This window comes from Tupaia chinensis, unplaced genomic scaffold, assembly GCF_000334495.1.
Source record: "Tupaia chinensis unplaced genomic scaffold, TupChi_1.0 Scaffold000658_1, whole genome shotgun sequence".
NCBI lineage: Eukaryota > Metazoa > Chordata > Mammalia > Scandentia > Tupaiidae > Tupaia > Tupaia belangeri.
The window spans coordinates 88,475-101,360 of NW_006160179.1; the positions used below are offsets into that span (position 1 = coordinate 88,475).

The 12,886-nt window shown below is 35.9% G+C and overlaps 2 pseudogenes; one reads left to right on the forward strand and one right to left on the reverse strand.

The window, feature by feature from the left end:
- The first annotated feature begins 1,899 nt into the window (after positions 1–1,899).
- LOC102480488 (non-POU domain-containing octamer-binding protein pseudogene) lies at positions 1,900–12,633 on the forward strand (annotated as a pseudogene).
- Positions 7,582–8,145, reverse strand: LOC106736123 (60S ribosomal protein L23a pseudogene; annotated as a pseudogene).
- Positions 12,634–12,886: the final 253 nt, after the last annotated feature.

Here is a 12,886-nt window from a genome sequence, read left to right on the forward strand (position 1 = left end):
TTCTTATTACTTAGTGAAGCATGTGTGTGTTACTATATGAGAACTGGTGTTTCTTAGTAGCATTTTCATAACATCTTTATTTTGAAATAATTTTATATTTATAGAATGTCAAAAACTAATGTAGTCATTCTCTCAGCCAGTTTCTCTTATTGCAGACATTTACTATTACCACTGTAATTTTGTCAAAACCAAGACTAAACAGAATAAAAGGAACAAACTAAAGCAATATTAGTACTTTACTAGTAACCAAATTCTTAATATTAATACTTATTACAAGTTTCTAGACTGGTGTTACTTTTCTGATCCATGGTCTAAGCCAAGACACCACATTTGTCAGCTTGTCTCCTTAGCTTTCTTTTCTCTGTGAGTCTTTCATAGTTCTTGAGTTTTGTTTTGTTTGTTTGTTTGTTTGTTTTATAATTTTTATTGAAGAAGTACTAGTGAACAGATCATTTATAACATGTTTTCCAATTTGGATTGGTATACTATTTTCCAAGCATTGTACTGTGCTTGTCACTATATTTTTCTGTTGTGTCCTAATAGTTATTTCTTTACGAAGCTCTGATCCCTTTTATTTGGGAATTATATTTAGAAACCACGATCAAGATTTTGGGTGTGCCCACTGGCTCTAAGAAATTTTACTTCTGAACAGATTTAGCAGACATATCTAGGGAATATATTTATATACTAACCCATTTATATTATGCTATTTATATTATAATGCATATATAGCTATTATTATTTCTGTATCCTTCCATCTGTGTCTATATTTTGTTCAACCAGGATTCATCTTCATTTCTCCTACTTGCTTATCTGGTAACTTTTCAATGTGATTGGTTTGTGTAATCCAATGTTTTTCTTTTTTGAGAAGAGATCCTTGGTGTTTTCTAGACTGTTGAAAACATTGTAGTAAAAAAAGATTAATACCTTCAGGCATTAGAACAGGTTTTGATGTGAATGAGAACAATCTAATAAGAAATAGTACTTTTTTAAAGTTTACTTATTTCCTCTACATAGGAAGAGAGAGAGAGAGAGAGAGTGAGAGAGAAAGGGAACCCCAACAGTCTTCCTGCCATGAGCATAACCTCAAATAGTGAAAACAAAAAGGAGCACAGGTGCATTATAGCAAATATAAAAAAAATAGAACTAACATGGCATTTAATAATTTCACTACTAGGTACATAGGTAAAGAAAATTAAAATGTCAAAGAGTTATCTGTACTTCCATATTCATTGCAGGATTATTCACAATAACTAAAATATGGAAATGACCTAAATTTATGTTCATGAATAATAGATAAAGAAAATACAGTATATACACAAAACAAAATTCAGCTTGAAAAATAAAGAAATCCTGCCTCTTTTGACGATATGGAAGAATCCTGAGGACGTTTTGCTAAGTGAAATAAGCCAGGCACAGAAACATGTACTGCATGATCTCACCCATGTATGGAATCTAAAAAAGGAGAAATCATAGAACCAGAGAGCAAAATGTTAGTTAGCAAAGTCTGGGGAGTAGATAGATTGGGAGATTTGGAACAAAGGATAAAATATTTCAGTTACATAGAGTAAGTACAAGAGGTCTACAGTATAACAGGGTGACTGCAGTCAATGACAATATTTATATACTTGAAAAATGGTGAGAGTAGCTTTTATGTGTTCTCACCACAAAACAAAATCACTATTGAGAAAATGAATATGCTAATTAATCTGATTAAGCTAATTAATTTGATTAACCCATTCCATAATGTGTTTATATATGTATCTATTATCATGCTCTACACAAGTATACATGTATTTCACTTGTTAATTTCACATAATAAACAAATAGAAAGCAAAATACCTTTTTATGAGAATATGACATCTAGAATTTTTGAGGAAAAGTCTATATACACTGATAATGAGAGAGAGCATTTGGTTTCTCAGAAGTTTGGAGTCCTTTGATCTCGGTAAAGCTTGAAACAGAATTATTGGCTCCACTTAAACAGTAACCATCCTGATGATAAAATTTTAAAAGGTCTCGAGGCTAATTTAATTAGTTTTTTTAAGAGTTTGTAAATATGTAGTTTTCATGCAATCATAGGTTATTTCTTCAGGAAAATGAATAGTACTAATCGTGTCTCTGATATAGAAACAAATGGAGTATAGAAATGAACTGAAGAGTTTCTTGATTTTAAAAAAGAAAGTTTTATATAATTAATGCCCATTACTTAGTAAAATGTATATTTTAATGTATATTAATTATATTACATGCTCATATTCTTTATTATGCCCTTACATTTCTTTTTTGGGGGGGAGAGGTTTTTCGCTATAGGGCACGTGTGTTCGCCAGACAGATAGAGAGAGACAGAGAGACAGAAAGCGAGAAATTACCCCCCAGGGGGGATGGCCACACCGCAATCCCTTCTCCTCCATTCTCTTCTCGGGATCTTGGGCATGCATGCACACGCGCCAGTGTGAGTTTTAAGCCACTGGGTCCAGGACGTGAACCGCAGTTGACTACATGGGAGTCCAGCGACATAGCCATTATGCTAACTGCTGGTCCCTATGCCCTTACATTTTAGTAAATACATATTTGAAATAGTGGACTCATTCTTTAAGTCTTTATTGGAAACTGAACTGAAATTCAAAATGCCTATTGTTCCAGTATTGAGAGAAATCACTGGAGTAAAGTTTTTAAAAATAGGAGAAATTAACATTAAGGGTTCGTATGATTACCTGGAGCCAGCAGGTGGCGTGGTGGTTAAGGGCACTGGACTCCCACATGATCAACCATGGTTTGTGTCTTGGACCTGGTAGCGCTCTCTCTCTCTCTCTCTCTGTCAGTCTCTGGTCAAATTAATTAAATAAATAAATAAAATTAAATAAAATGATTCTAAAAAAAAAAAAAAAGAGTTACTGTGACTACCACTACCAAGTTTTATTTACTTACCTGATCATAAAAATCTAAATTTACCTTTTAGTTGTGTTAATGAGAATTTTCACTATTTATAATTTCAGACATTCACTGGTAATTAGCATGGAGGTGTTATTTACTCTTGTCCTAATACAGGTTTCCTTTTAACCTTTCTAAGAGGTCTTGCTATTTTTTGCTTCATTGCTTTGCTTTATTGAACATTATACGACACAGAAAGCAATTAAGTATGATTGTGCAGGTAATTAAATCAGCAAAAGTGCATTAACAGTCAGGTTTAAATATACAAAAGTAACAAAATTGAAGCAAAGGTTACAGTTCTATATTTAACTTATCTTATTTTGTCCAGGTATTGTAACATGTAAAATGTGTTAAATCATCCATGCTTCCAATAGTATAAACATACATACTTTTTTTTCTTTTATTTTTTTGTCAGAGGGTGTTTGCACTCACCAGAGACAGTGAGAGAGAGAGATAGAGAGAGAGACAAAGAGAAAATGAATGAGGAAGCATCCCCTATTGGAAATGGTAACACTGCAGTATCTTCTCCAACTCTCTCCTTTCACGATTTTTGCTCCCACCGTGTTTCTCAATCCATCATGTCTGGACTCAAACCACACAGTTAGTTATGTGGAATACAGTCACCTTAATCACCACATTACTGACTGACCCTAAACACACTTCTTAAAGTGGACTTAGTTGATGAAAAGATTTAAAGACCTGTCATGAAAGAGTCAAAATTATGTTTACTTAAAAATGTAAGCAGGGTTAGTTTTCATTGGTTGTTGAATTCTTGGCAGAACAGAGATAAATTCTAAATAGCTAAAATACATGAATATAAATGAAATGTTTACTGGATTATCTATTTTCACATGTAAAATAAATATATTTCAATATTGCTAGGGACAAAGTGTCCTAAGTAATTGTCATATTAAAGCTCATTGTCATTACAGATTGTGTGTGTGTGTGTGTGTGTTTATTAGTTTTTTTGCTATAGGGTATATGCACTCACCAGAGAGCGAGACTGAGAGAGTGAGAGAGAGAGAGAGAGAGAGGAGAAAGTGAGAAATCATCCCCAGGAGGGATAGCCACACCGTGATCCCTTCTCTTTCATTCTCCTCTCTCTCTCTCTCTCATTGCCACCAGGTTCAGGACTCAAACCATAGAGTTGATCATGTGATATACAGCTGCCTTAACCTCTGCTTCACCAGACGGCCCCAATTACATCAATATTAAGAGATGAAACCAAACAAGAGGTGATTGGGTCAAGAATACAGAGTCCATAAGAATGGGTTAACCTATTGTGGTGGATTAATGAGTTATGGAGAAAGCGTGTTGTAAAAACAGCCCTCTCTTGCTCCCTGATGCTGGCTGGCCCTGCCTCTTCATGTGATTGCTTCCTGCCATGCCATTACAAATCAAGAAGTCCCTCACCTTGATATTAGACTTCCTAATCTCCAGACCATGAGATAAGTAAACCTCTATTCTTTATAAATTGCCTAATTTGTATTATTTAGGCCTAGCAACATAAAATAAAGACAAATATTTTATCACTGATCAATATATTTTATTTTTTGGCTTTATTTCATAGAAAGACAGTTTGTTTCAGCAAAAATAGCACCGTGAATAATAGTTATGACTAGAGAAAAATATAGTTTTTATTGCTCATTTTCAATTAAAAGATAAATTAGGTTCTATGATAAAATTGAATGGCAAATTTCCCAAAATATAAGTGATAACTATTTATTCAAAAGAGAAAAAAATCTGAGAAGACCATAATATATTTTGAAAAATTGGTAAAATATTATTTCCAAAAATATCCAAGCCCAGATGGTTCTTTCAATATTTTATTTCAGACTTGCCTATGAGTAAATCACCACACTTAAAAATGGATTTAAAATTCAAACTTGGGAAAAAATAAAATTTTCACTGCTGACATACACAATTTAGTATTAACATCAGACCAAATGGGAAAAAATACAGTAGAAACAGTGAAGAAAAATTACAAAAGATTTGTAGAATTTTTTCTTGAACAAATATTGAATACTCATAAAAATAAACCAATTTATTTTAGGTCTAAAGGTATTACTCCTATCTCTTTCTCACTCTTTTAAATAATACAAGCAAATTTTCTGTTTTCATATGCTTCAGCATGGTCTAACACATTCATAGCTAGTAGTTATACCCAATTTACTGAGTAAGTCAAAACAATTAAAAGTGAATTTTTTATGGGCACTCATCACTTCTTTGCCATCTCAATCTATTATCCTAATCTTTGTATTATTGTTACCATGGATAAAAATATTTTTCCTGGGAACCAGCAGTTAGCGTAATGGCTATGTTGCTGGACTCCCACGTAGTTGACAGCAGTTTGCATCCCAAACTCCGTGGCTTAAACTCACACCAGGTCTGTGTGTGCATGCCCAAAATCCCAGGAAAAGCAGAGAAGAAGGAATTTCAGCCTGGCCAATCCTCTAGTGAAGTGAATTCTCACTTTCTCTCTCTCTCTCTCTCTCTCTCTGGGGATCACATGAGCTCAATAGCAAAAATCTCTCTCAAAAAAAAAAAAATCCTCCAAAATCTTCAATATCTGGATTGTTCTGTGTTTTAAGTATTTGACTTTAAGATTTCTAACTAATTTTAAAATAAAGCAACTACTAAAGTACAATATAAAATGAAAAAAATGAAGAAAACAAAATTAGAAGAATAATTTATAAAACAGCATAAAGTTGTATAATATTACTTCATGTACTCTGTGTTTAAATAAAGTCATTATTCAAAGGCTCAATGTATTTAAAATCAAATTGAAAGAAAAAAGAAAGGAGACAGATTTAGAGAGATAGAGAAAATTTTTATAATTTTGGTAAGTAGAACTTCTTTTTGAGTGAAAAAACATTGTTTTTAATAAAATATTGTGGTTCATCAAACTGTGTGATCATACGAAAAATAGTAAAATAAATGCAATTTATCTTAAATGTTGGATATTTTTTAAATGTTAAAATTTTTAACTGAGTTTATAGCAGAGAGTACGAGAATATTGATTATTCCAATTTGGCAAAATACATTTCTATAAGTTTTACTGTGACTACTTGAACTGAATTTTAATAATACCTTATTACTATTGTAATTATTAAATTTTCTACTTAAAGAATTAGGCAGTAGGCCCAGCCATCGTGATACATGCTGTAGGCCCCTGCTGCTCAATAGTGGAGCTCCATAGAAGGCCTAGATTCAGATTCTAGGTCAACCGTTACACACAGGTGCAGTAGTACATACCTGTAATACTGAGTGTCTGGAAGGCTGGGAGAAGGATTATGGTATGGGGAGACCCTATTGATAGTACTCTTTCTCTCTGTGTATCATAGAGAAATTTTTAAAGAAAAAGAAGAAAAAATGAATTAAATAATATACAGATGAGGGAAGAAGCAAAATGAGAGAAAAGAATTCTAAGCCTTTGCTACGAGACAATTTCCATAAGGTTAACTACAGTGAGTAAGCATCACCTGAGTCATTTCACAACACTACTATCACAAGCAACACACACACAAAACCAGTCCCTACACTCAGTTACTTACAATTGATTTCCATGGGTTAATATTTTGAGAAGTCTTATGCTATTGTACATGACAAGCATCTTTAAAAAGCAGCGAGAACACCAACAAAATTAAAGAAACAAATAGTTACATATAAACATTGTATAAGTAAAAGTTCTGGTTGCTTCATTTAACCACTACGATCTCAAACGTAAAGGATAGTTGGGGAACAGACTCAAAACACCAAATTTTTACAATGTAGAACTTAATGGCCAAAAGTTAAAAAAAAAAGTTATGTAGCTCGTGAGAACCTAATAATCTGAAAGTGTAAAATTAGAGAAAATAAATGCTGACACAATGGAGCAAAATGAGAAACTGAAAAGATTCCACATACAGGCAGTAAGATACATCAATATATTGATGACATGTCACCTGAGGCTGCAGAGGTTTTATGTAATAAACTAAAAACATCTTCTCAACCCAGGTTGATGATTCAACAGATTTTACCTATTAAATGCCACGCTGTAGTATTTGTTCAATTTGTGAATCGTGGTAAAATTCAATACTACTTATTCTGCAACAAATAACTACCTAAAACAAGCCAACATCAGGATGCATTTAATGGTTTGTCTTCCTATCTGGAATCAAAGTGTCTGTCTTGGAATTACTGTGTTTGCATCTGTAATGATGTTTGTCTCCATGTAAGGATTTTGCCTCTCCTTTTCACAAAAAAGAAGATTGATTTAATTCACTTCTTCCTTTACAGTGAAATGCTGCTGTCAAAAACTCTTGTAGCTGAAAAGAAATAGTTGTAGGTGATGACAAGATGTGGTTAACTTTAACTCAAAAATATTTTGCTCAGAGTGTTTTAAAAACTGTAAGAAATTGGATAAAGGAAACCTGACACAAGTGGACATCAGTAACTCATCAAGAATTTTTAGCAAGTTCTGAGAAGTGTTTGAGTTGAAAGGTGAATAGTAAGAGTCTTCAAGAAAATCACAGGCTATATTTGTCAGAGCACTTTGAAGATGAAGAGTTGCTGAAGAAAGTAGCTCAATTAACAGATATTTTATATCATTGGAACTATATTTCTATAAATCACTTGAAAAAAATATTTGTATGGCAAGAGAGAGGATTTTTTTTTTTTATGGTGGAAAAATGTGTATTTAGAATTAGCCAGCTGGACTTGCTTTAGATGATCCCAATTTTGTTGGCAACATCCAGAGCATCATAATCAGGAGCCAGTCGCACATACGCCTTCTTCTCTCCGTCAGGCCTGATTAAAGTGTTGACCTTGGCCACATCAATATCATAGAGCTTCTTCACAGCCTGTTTGATCTTGTACTTGTTGGCCTTGACATCCACGATGAACACAAGTGTGTTGTTGTCTTCTATCTTCTTCACGGCAGACTCGGTTGTCAGGGGGAACTTGATGATGGCATAGTGGTCAAGCTTGTTTCTCCTGGGGGCGCTCTTCCAAGGATATTTAGGCTGCCTCTGCAGCCTGAGCATCTTGGGCCTCTGGAAGGTGGGTGATGTACGGATCTTCTTTTTTTTGTGGCTGTGGATGCCTTTCAGCACGTCCTTCTTGGCCTTCAAAGCCTTAGCTTTAGCTTCTTGGCATTCAAAGCCTTAGCTTTAGCTTCAGCTTTGGGAGGGGCAGGAGCTTCCTTCTTCGCTTTCGGCGCCATCTTGGCAAAAAGGAGAGAGGATTTTTGAAATTGAAAAGAAAGGGTATTTGGAAAAAAATTATCCTGACGATTCTAATCTTGATGTTTCTTCTGATGCTTGGTTTTGAGAGTTTGCAAAAGACCTTTTTTTAATTTATTTATTATCGTCATAATCTTGTTTATATTACATTGAATCACATATAACTTTACAGTGTATTACATTTCTTTTTCCAGAAGGAATACTATGCACATCAGTCAATACAGAGACATTAAAATCTCCATTTCATCATCCAATATCTTTTCATTGTTTTTCCCAATCATTATTATTATTCCAATTATTTTTTAAATAGTCAATTACTATTTCTCATTTTGCTTGTAAAAAAGACTTTACCCAACATGAAATGTTTCTCAGACCAATCCAGTTGAGAATACTATACATGTCATCATCAATAGGTAATAAGCCATATCTGTGTCCTACTGATCTCATGCCTCTCTATTTGTTCTCTTGCTATCTTCTCTATACTCTTCTCTTCTCCCCCACCCCATTCCACACTGTCTTATCTTCGTTAACTATTTTCACTGCTTTTATGTCCTCCAATATTTCGCTCTCTACCATAGAGTGTGGATAGTTGGTATATATTAAGTGGATACATACAGTATCTTTCTTTCATATCTGGCTTGCTTCACTCAGCAATAGATCCTCCATATCTGACCACTTTCTATCAAATGCCAGGGTCTTGTTTTTTTATGGCTGAGAAGTATTCCAAAGAGTATATATGCCACACTCTTCCAATCCATTCACCTGTTTGTGGATATTTAGGTTGGTTCCTTGTCTTGGCAATCATAATAATGCTGCAATAAACATTGATGTGCAAGCACTTTTTCGACTGAGAGTTCTCCTGTCCTTTTGGTAGATACCCAGAAGTGGGATTCAAAAGAGTAAGTTTTAAATCACATTGAGAATTACCTGGAAAAGCTGAAGAATGAGATAGTACATACAGACTCTCTTTCAACACAAGTGTCTGGCTAGGTGAAAAAAATTTATGGGATGGGGCCAGAAGTGACATAATGGTTAAGATGTTGAACTCTCATATGGTTGACCATGGTTCAAGTCTTAGACCTGGCTGCTTACTTTCTCATATTCCTTCCTTCTTTCTCTCTTTCTCTCTCTCTGGTGAGCACATGTGCCTTAGAGCAAGTTAAATAATAATAACAAGAAGAAGAAATAAGAAATATAATAAGAAATGCAATTAAATAATTATATTTTTAGAAATATATAGAGATAATACCTAACAGAAAAATCAGCAATTTTCAAATAGATAACTCATTTTAAGTAGGGCCACTATCATGATGAAGATGATGCCTGCAGTATCAGGCAATACACAACAATTTGTGAGAACAAAATTCATAATGCTCATGCCTTAATTTAAGATGACCATGCCTTAATTTAATAGCAGAAACAACAGATAACATCATGTATAAACCAATGAATTCCACTGACACAATTCTGGCTGAAAACTAAATTTAGGTATCAAAATTATTGCACCCTGATCTGCTGTAGAAAAGAGCAAACCTTGAAGTGGAAATTTCTTATTATTTATTTATTTTAAATTTATGTAATTACATTCATTTACTGTACATAAGTACAGTATGCAAAATGAGATTTTTCAGCCAGAATAAACTGTATATTGTCTCGATCAAGGATATTACTGTAAACATTACCATCAATAAATAATTTTCCTTTTCTTGTTTCTTATATATTTTGCTTCATTTTTTTCTCCTCCCTTATTCCCTACCTCTCACCCTCTGCCATTCAAATGACAAAGATAAAAATTCTGAAGGATTTTCTTCAAAAAATTATAATAGGGGATGACATATGACTTTATCAATATAATATTGAAGACAAAGTACAAAGTATAAATAAAGCAATGGCTGCTGAGATGTGGCAGTGATGCAGTCAAAGCAAAGGAAGACTGGTCAAGGGCATAGATAATCAGCAGCAGCAGCAGTGTTTGGAGATGTTCAAAGCTTTCGAGTCATTTTGCTTGTTGATTCTTGAAGGACCAAATAATGATAACATCTGCTGTTGATGAACCTGTGGGGTGAGAAGGCTGGAAGAGAATCAAGGTATGAAACCCTATTGTCTTGGGACCAGCAGTTAGTGTAATGGCTATGTTGCTGGACTCCCACATGGTCAACCCCGGTTCGCATCCTGGACTCGGTGACTTAAAAAACTCACACCGGGCGCGTCTATGTGCATGCCCAAGATCCCGAGAGGAGAATGGAGGAGAAGGGATTGTGGTATGGCCATCCCACCTGGGGGGTGATTTCTCGCTTTCTGTCTCTCTGTCTGTCTGGTGAGCACACGTGCTCTATAGCAAAAACCTCTCAAAAAAAAAAAAAAAAGAAAAGAAAAGAAAAGAAAAAACTATTGTCTTTCTTTCCTCCCCTCAAAAATAAATAATAAGTTTAAAAAGTCCTTGAGCACCTAATTTTTCTCAGTTAATAATGCGAGAAGGACTATATTGACATGTTAAATTTACAGGATTCTCAGTTCTTTATGGATAATCGAAACGGTAGCAACACCTACAAGAGCATCTTAGGCTGGATGAGATTGAGAAATAAAATTTATATTTTTAATTTTTGTCATTTAATTTTATTTTGTCATATATTTTTAAAAGTCCTATCAAACATCTTATAAAAATTGTACTTTGGGGACTAGTAGATGGCATAATGGTTATGTCACTGGACTCTTATGTAGTTGACCATGGTTCAAATCCTATGGTGGCTTAAACTCAGGCTGAGCACATACATGTGTATGCCTAAACTCACAAGAGGAGAATGGATGAGAAGAGACTGTGGCAGTCATCCCTCTAGAGCAGGGGAGTGTATTATTTTTGCATTCAGTCTCTCTGTCTCTCCAGTGAGCGCATGTACCCTCTATAGCAAAAATCTCCCTTAAAAAAAATAAAAAGTAATTTGATGGTCAGGCTCATACTGCAGTGATTAAGCTCAGTGCATTGGGAGCCATATACCACATGGTCCAGTGTGGTGTGAATCTATCTTAGTAGCTTGAAAAACATACCAAGCACTGTTGCCATTGTTCAGAGGAAAGAACAGTAGGGAGAGGAAGTTGAGGTTAGAGAAGACCAGGAGGCACTTTACTGTCTTCAATTGAAGTTGAGGGTATAAAAAAAGCAGAGCAATAAAATCTTAAGTTAGAGAAACAAAATCATACCCCAAGTAAGCAACATCACCACCAGCAGCAACAAGACCCACCACCACCACCAATACTTGCAAATGGGCAACAGACCAGCAGCCAAAATGGAGGCTTGGCTATTGACTTGAGGAATTTCAGGAAACCAGGAGAGAAGACCTTCACACAGCATAGCTTTCTCTTTGTGGTCAGTCCTCCTCCTGATTCCACTGAAGAGGAAATGAGAAAGTATTTGAGAAATATGCTAAGTCAGATTGAGCCTTCATTCACAAGGTCAAATGCTTTGGCTTTATCCTCTTGGAAACACAAACCCTAGCAAAGACTGCCAAAAGAGATCTGGACAATATGTCACACCATGGAAAGCAGCTGTGTGTGTGCTTTGACTCCCATAGTGCATCTCTTATGGTCAGAAACCTTCCTCAGTACGTGTCCAACGAACTGTTGGAAGAAGCTTTTTCTGTGTTCGGCCAGGTGGAAAGGGCTGTAGTCATAGTCATTGATGATGAGGAAGGCCCTCAGGAAAAGGCACTGCTGAGTTCTCAGGAAAGTCAACTTCTCAGAAAGCTCTGGACAGATGTAGTGAAGGTTCCTCTCTGACCAGTTAGATGATAAAGAGGGACTTCCAGAGAAGCTGGTTATAAAAAACCAGCAATGTCCCAAGAAGCAAGAAAAGCCACCCAGATTTCACAGCCTGAGTCCTTTGAGTATGAGTATGCCGTGGGCTCGAAGGCACTCATGGAGACGGAGAAGCAACAGGACCAAGTGAACCACAACATCAAGGACGCTAGTGAGAAGCTGGAGATGGAGATGGAGGCTGCCCACCATGAGCACCAGGTCATTGTAATGAAGCAGAATTTGATGAGGTACCAAGAAGAACCTCAGAGGATGGAAGAGATACACAACCAAGAGGGGAGAAAACGAAAGCAACTGGAGCTGACAGAGGAAGAGCACGGGTGCCAAGAGGAAGGCATGTGGTGGCAGCAGGAAGAAATGATGAAGCAACAGCAGGAAGGATTCAAGGGAGCCTTCCCTAACTTGAGAGAGCAGGAGGTAACAGATGGGTCAGATGGCTATGGGAGTGGCCATGGGCATAAACAACAGAGGCGCCATGCCCCCTGCTCCTCCCAGCTCATCCAGGACCTGCCACTATGGAACCTTGGGATTGACCCCACCAACAACTGAACACTTTAGTCAAGCTGCTACTTTGGAAGGAATTGGGGCAATTGGTGGAACTCCTCCTGCGTTAAACAGTGCTGCTCCCAGAGCTAAATTTACTCCAAACAAATGTCCCCAATATTAATCAAGTTGCAGTGTCTAGCTTCCTAAACACCTTTACAAAAGGACCCTTTTTGGACTAGTGAGGGTTCTACCCTAGAAAAATGTTAGGTATTTCTCCCAATAGTTAGGTCTTCCCTGCATGTACTACTACTCTAGGGAGTAATGCTGGAGGCCAAGGGCAAGGGAGGAGTGGTATTTAACAAGTCAGTTCTGTGTAGTATATGGTTAAATCAGTCTCTGTGTGGTGCATTACTTAGTCTCAGATGTGATTGTTG